Source organism: Cryptomeria japonica, chromosome 1, assembly GCF_030272615.1.
Source record: "Cryptomeria japonica chromosome 1, Sugi_1.0, whole genome shotgun sequence".
In the NCBI taxonomy this organism is placed as follows: Eukaryota; Viridiplantae; Streptophyta; class Pinopsida; order Cupressales; family Cupressaceae; genus Cryptomeria; species Cryptomeria japonica.
The window spans coordinates 660,466,226-660,473,900 of NC_081405.1; positions in this window are offsets into that span (position 1 = coordinate 660,466,226).

The window sequence follows — 7,675 nt, forward strand, 5'->3', positions numbered from 1 at the left end:
CAATAATGGACATTTGGAGATAAGGTTAAACTTATCAATGCAGAAGATAAGATATGGCTGAGCTGCAAGATGTGAGCCTGTAGTTGCTAACTGGTGATGACATGGGCTACTGCACCTCTGTGCCGTCAAATTTAGTAATAATTACTTTACCATTCTAACATCTCGCCATAAATTAATTATGCCAACTATTTTCAGATATCCCCCCATAATCTAGAAAAGCCTTATTAGGTACCCATTTACAATACTTATACACGTTTTGTTTAACTGGGCTTTAGCATGCTGCTTCATTTTTCTAACTTTCCCTAATCATAATCACCTTGGGATTTTGCAGCTTATCCCTAACCAACACACTTCTCAAGTGGTTTCTAGCTTGACCACAAACTCTTCTCACAAATGGTTTCTAGCTAGCCATAGACTCTACACTCAAATGGTTTCAAGATGACCATAAACTCTACACTCAAGTGGTTTTGGCTAACCACAAACCTCGCATACAAGTGGTTTCATCTAACCATGAACCTCACATACAAGTGGTTTCGGCTTACCACAAACCTCTCATACAAGTGGTTTTTGTTCACCACGAACTTCACAAATGGTTTTGAATTACCACAAACCTCATAAATGTTTCGGATTACCATGAACCTATCACACAAATTGTTTCGGATAACCACAAACCTCATAAATGGTTTTGGGTTACTATGAACCTCTCTCACAAATGGTTTTGGCTAACCATGAACCTCTCATGTTGGAAAAACTAACTTATCATGCACACACTTGTTGATCATCACTCTAGGTTTAATTCACTGACTTTTATGCTTCTCCTTCGGTACCTACACTATTTATTGAGTCCATATGAAAAGTGATCCATCTACCAAGATATATGGGTAACCAATCTTTGCACTCGCTAGCCCTATACGAATCCAATTCAAATACACGGTTCCTCAATATGTTAAAACATAAACTCTAGAGTATCAAGTACAACCGATCATGCACCCCCAACAACAAATCAAGTACGAGAAGCATTGCGACATTTTCTCTTTTACCTTTTAACAAAGGTTACTGGCACTCAACACATTTGTCCAAAAACACAAGTTTATTAACTTTGCCCATCTACATCTCATTACTATGGATAATCTTTGTTTTACCTCTTTTACCCTTCTTTGTGGTGATCTCAACAATGCTTTGGCGATTTTTGATAGATTTGGACATCTTCAATCTTTTTTCACAATATCTTTGACTTCAGCTACAACTGGCTCTTCTAAATCTACTCAAACATCTGCAAATCCTCTCACCTCCAATCCAAACACTTAAATGATCTCAATTAGACTGATATCCTTCCTTGACAATGGCGGCAAGATTTACGACTTCCTCATCCTTTTCATCAGTAGCAATCTCCACACTTTTTGGAGCGACTTCTCTTTCATCGGCGATCTTCTTCACTTGATAGTTTTCATTTGCTTTCAAATCGCTTCTCTTAAATAACTTGATAGCTGCATCTAACCATCATCCTCTGTTTTCACTAAGAGCCTTCAACTAATGTTTCAACTTCTTGCCTCTTTAGAAGCTTTACCCTATAACCTGTTGCGTTTTATGTTTTGTATTTTGCAATTTCTAACAACAAGGCTAGTTTTGAACAAATAGTATGCAAAAAGCAACATTGGAAAGAGCTGGAAATTAATTGAACTTCATAAAATTAGGATTATCAAACCCTTATTAAATCCAATTTGCATAAACACCTTCAATAAAGAAATTAGACAAGACCAGGAAGATTTATTGTCAAATACCTCAGATTTATGAAACCCCTTATTTATCCTTGTTACCGTACAGCAGCAAATAATGACAGCAAAATTATTTATCAGTCCAAACTACCCGGAATGGTGAGTTTAGCAGCTCAAACTGAAGCTACCAGCTAGGCATCTCCTTTAGGATTTATTTCAGAATTTTTGGACTCCTCCTTCAACAAAATCGTACCCTTTCAAGGAAGAAAGGTACGGCAGATCTGCAGGCTGTACATGCACAAAAACCCCAGTTGTAACACACTTATTTCTGCCTCTGTTCTGACTCTGTGGCTGCAATCAATCCTTTGCATAAAATGAATAAAACCCTTTCTAATCTGCCCAATCTTGGTTCCTGGATAAAACCAACTGAAAGCAAAATCAACTGATATTTCACAGCCTCTAATGCTATTAATATTTAACTAAAGTAATTAAATATTAATATCTCTCTACGTATCCATTAGAATTGCCTGCCGTCAGAATTGGAGACTGCCAAGCCACACTCTGCCACTGCCCAACCCACTGGCTAAAAATAGCAAGACTGCTAAAAAGAGTAAGTGTCTCAAACGGAGTCTTGGAGACCTCAAATGAAAGCCAGTCCTGTAATGCTCACTCTGAAGATGAAGAATCAATCTCCAGGAGACCCTCTAACCAACCTCATCAGCCTACAAGGGTCAGTGATAGGCTAATCTACTCAGCTAACAGATGTCAACTAGAAGGGTACATCACAAAAACTAATAAACTATGATGTTGTTTGGACCTCTACACTCACCATGTTTACAGGGCAGTAGTTCAGTTTATCATTGACTCCTTTAAGAATTTTCTACAGATCTCAACTTTATTTGCTTTCTCTATGACTCACAAATACATAGCAATTTTCCTGCTCAGTCACTCTTCTACAGAACTATTGGGAAGGTCAAGTATGTGACCAAATTCCACAATTATCATGTGGAATTCATACCTCACGCAAAAACAGAGGATTCTCCCCAATCATGTGGTCGTTGAGCAGTGATACATGGAAACAAAAACTCTTGCCTGCTAACGATGAAGATGTTGGATAAAAAAGACTCGTTCTATTCAAATCTCTGTAACATGATAGATCTGCTATCTGGACTTTGGCAGCTCTTCCTTCTATCTTTGATCTTAGCTTTCAGTGGTTCCATTCAGCGGCGGTTTCCACTTGGCGGTTCTGGCTGTAGCTAAAGCTTTCTGCAAACTCTTTGGCAGTGGCAAGACAGAGGAGGCGGCTTCAAGATCTCCTTAACAGCTACAGCTGCGATCACCTTTCATTGAGTCGATCTTTAGTGGCAACAACACTGATTCCTTAAAAACTTTTGGACGCTTATGTGAACAGACTAGGCAACACGTTTGTCTTGTCTGCTCCAAGTAGCAGTATCACCTTCAAATCAACAAATCTGCCTTTCAAGGCTCTTCAAGGTCATCTACCATAGGCTTTGATACCATGTTAAAAACATGGATCAGAGGAGAAACTCACGAAGGAGCTCTGCTGAATACAGGCTCAGTCTATTATATTTATAGCTAAATACATAATAATTTGTCATAAGGTTAGCTGCACCAATTATAATGGACAGTTTGGCTGATCAATGCAGAAGGTAAGATAAGGTTGAACTGCATGATGTGGACCTGCAGTTGCTAACTGATGACAACATGAGTTGTTGCACCTTTGTGCCATCAAATTTGGTAATAATTAATTTACCATTGTAACAACTTCTATTATCTAAACTATATAAGAGTACTTGCCAAAAGTAAATATAGAAAGCCAGACTATACTAAAATGAAACTCTATTGGTTTGATATCAACCTAAAGAGGTTTGTTTTCTTCGAGTTCTTGTGATCTTGACTGTCCAAAAGAATTTTAATTTGTAACATATAATTGTCAACAATAATACCAAGGCAATTGTTTAGATTATCAAATAGTTGATAATCTCTATATCTCTATACTATGGAAATGCCCTTAAATTTCAAAAAAAACAAAAGTTCTAGTCTTTTTTCTACAGTTTTTTACATTTTTCTAAAATCCAAATTTTTTCAAAAAATCTTATACTTTTGATTTGCCAATTTTTTCCCCAAATGATTTTTGCTGCTATGCTTATGATTATGATTTTCAAGTTAATTATTTATAATCATGAATCTGACTTACATGCTATGGAAAATTATTATCATAAGGCACATATGAAAGCAGGTTACACTAATTTAATTACCTTAAAAAAAGTAAATTCTATAGTTTTCTACATCTGGTTGTTAGGGTTTTCATAAATCAAGGATAATTAAGAATTTTTAACACTGTTGCTGCGAAGAATTGTGGCATCCAAGTGCGTAGCAAAACAAATTAAAATTTAAACCAGCTCCTTATCCATCCTGAAATTTTAACACAGGAAATATATAAATGCAAAGAAAAAAGTAAAGATCAAAAGCGCTACAACAATGGGACCCATGAAATCCATGTTAAATGCAAAACTTTCTTCAACATACTGGTTTAGTGGCAGCCCTGGCTTCTTCCCATCTTCTTCTCTCAGATCAGTTATGCCTCCATACTAATAAGTAATGAGTCCATAAACTGACGGCATTGTTGGGTAGATCCAATGGTCCAAACTACCAAGTCCACCATTTTGGATTTTCTACATTACTAAAAAGAAAAGTAATCTCCAAGGTTGCATGGGTACGGGGGTACTCGGAGACGTTGGAGACTGGTACCGGTACGGCTATTTTTTCAAAATAGGAGATGGGGGTACTTGGAGGTGCCAATTTTTTTAAAAATATAATTTAATAATCTATAGAAAATCTGAAAATATAATGACATTGAACTTACAAAACAAGAATTAACATTCACTTTGAAGTTTAAGTACACAAATGTGAAATGAGACAAATCAAAATGTCATACAAATGTTTGAAAATGGGGTTCACGTCGATGGCTTTTGCTTCTGCCCATGCATCGCGTCAAACTTTTTGACTTTTGCGCGTGTTATTTAGGGTGGAGACGGGAGGGTTCGTTGACGTGGAGTCTCCTATGTGTAGAGACGTCTCCTGACGGGTCTCCGGTACGTGTTCTAGGGGGTTGGGTACGGGTACCCATGCAACACAGGTAATCTCTTTTCCTTGGCTGCACGGTAATGTTGTAAATTTGAATGCACTAGCAGTAGCTTTAAATTTCCTTTTATTTTAATAGAAGTTAGCATATATGTAATAACCACCCCTCAGTTACTCTTAATTTTTTTTTTTTTATTATTCAAAATAAGCACTAACTTAATCAACCAAGCATCTTCTATCTATTTTAGAAGTGCCAACCTCATAACCTTTCATCCACAATCATGGTGACAACTCTATTCCACCACTCATATACTTACACATTAAAATAGGGTAGCCTTTTAAAGTAAGGGTCATCTCTTGACCTAGACCTAAACCTTGAGAGTTCACCTATAATGTCCCTGCCTACATATCCCTTTTTAGGAATCAAAAGCTCAATAGTGCATATGCCAATAATAAAAAAATACATCCTCACATCTACGATGAGACCTTTGACCTCACTTTTAAATCACAACTATTCATTGAGCTTATGTTTTCAATTTAATCCAAGCAAAATCGAATGATATTGAACACATTCCAATCAAGTGCTGGTTTCAAAGTTGCAAACCAACATTAGTGTTTGAACACACACTAAACCACATAAGGACAATATCGTTCCAACATCACATGCTCTCATAGTGATTGGCTCAAATATACATCATCTATACCTAACAAGACTAGCTCCTTCTTATATCGCATATACATAGGTCATCAGCTCTTATACACCTCACAGGTACACATTGGATTAGCTCAAACATGTCATCTATAAACAACGTGACTAATTCATACACACATCACAAGTACAAATAGTGACTAACATAAGCATGTATCACATATAATAAAGTCATCAATGGACTCAATGCTCCAGGATCACCTACAAAACCAAAAAAGTGTCTTCCATAAGAGAACAACAAGAGCAAAATATTGCTTGATTATGGGCACAATGGATTAGATTGATATTGGACAATACATCACAAAATGTACATACGATGCCTTGCCTATAAAAACAAATTGGTATATAGGATTAGACAAAACCATCGCATGTGTCTTAATCCTATGACTTGAGACAACTAACTTGACAATTATTAAGTGACCGAGGACTTAAGAATTAAAATGTCAACAATAAGATAAGGTCTAATTGACAACTAAGGCTTTCTAAGACTTTCTAAAAAGATTCCTAAGATGTGTCTTAATCCTATGACTTGAGACAACTAACTTGACAATTAGTAAATGACCTAGGACTCGAGAATTAAATGTCAACAATAAGATAAGGTCTAATTGACGACTAAGACTTTCTAAAAAAGATTCCTAAGACCTAGTTAAACATGTGAATAGGACCTACTAGTGAACTAGTTAGTTAGCTAAAACACCTTATTCATACCAACAACCTAAGTCACAAGGTTCGAATTCAAATTCGCATTCGGCAAAGGAAAAAAAATTTGTCATTAAATTCAACTAATATAAATAAATAATTTTATTAAATTACTAAAATAAATAAACTTTAATATATTAACTTTTATATTTTATATATATTAATAATAAAAAATCTAAAAAATATATTTTAAACTATTAAATTTTAATCTATAACATTAATATATTAAAGAATTATTTATACGTTTTAATATGTTAAATTTTATAAAAAATAAAAAATAGGGCCATATTTTAATAGCCACTACTCGCATTAATTCCTATAGGACAAATAGATAAAATATATTCAATCGTTAGAATATATTAATAGCCGCCTTTTAATAGTGTGGGTTTTTGTTAGCAGACAAGAAGAGTTGCTTGGTCGACGAGAAGACCTGCCAGCGGATACCGAATCAAGGGATTTGATGGTTGTACAAGTCGTCCATCTTGTTTCGTCCTCCATCCCAGTGTTTTACAACACTTCAAGTTCACATAGGAGCTTTTGCCATGATCTTACCACCATGACCTCCCCACCATGATCTCCTCGGTGGTTCCCCACCATGATCTCCTCGGTGGATCGTACAAGAGCTATTGCCGTTTGATCGCTAGTCTAGAATCGTTGCCCTAGGTTTCGAATATTCACTGCATTTTAAAAATATTTTTTAATAAACAAACTTCAATGCCTTCTCCGTACAAATTTGGGTGAACTTAAACGAATTTTTAATATTTTTATGAAGTTCGCTGAATTTCAAATTTCTTCCTTGAAATTTGGCGAATTCTGTAACACAGCCAGTAACATATACATAGTGTGAATGATTCACACGGAGGAGATCAGCTAACAAAACAGAAGTGGTTGCAACCTTATTGCACGCATCTTCCCTTTCATCTTGTTAACTAACACATAAGTCCTTAAGTACATCCCATCCAAAAAAGGAATATTGATGCATCCTAGATTGCATCATGGGTCCCATCCTTTTTTTAATCCACCATCAACTATGATGACAAGCCAACATCCCATACTACTTGTCATCACTGATAAGAGTTGACTCACACATACATAGTGGCCAAATAGCAATAAGAAGTGGATGCAACACTATTGCATACATCTTTCCATTACTTGGTTCACTAACACTTATCATCTAAATGCATCCTAACAAGAAAAAGGAATGTCAATGCATTCCCTTTTACATCGTGGATCCCATATTTTTCTCCAATTCTCACACCAGATGTGATGATGGACAAGTATCACATACTACTTGCAATCATCATGGAATAAAGTGTAAGTGCAATAACACATCACATAAGGCCATTAATAAGATTTAAACATCATGTTGAATCTTGAGCCAGTGGATCTTGATATTCATTGCCACCATGCAACTGGCAAAAGTCGATTCAACCTAGTATGGGGTAGT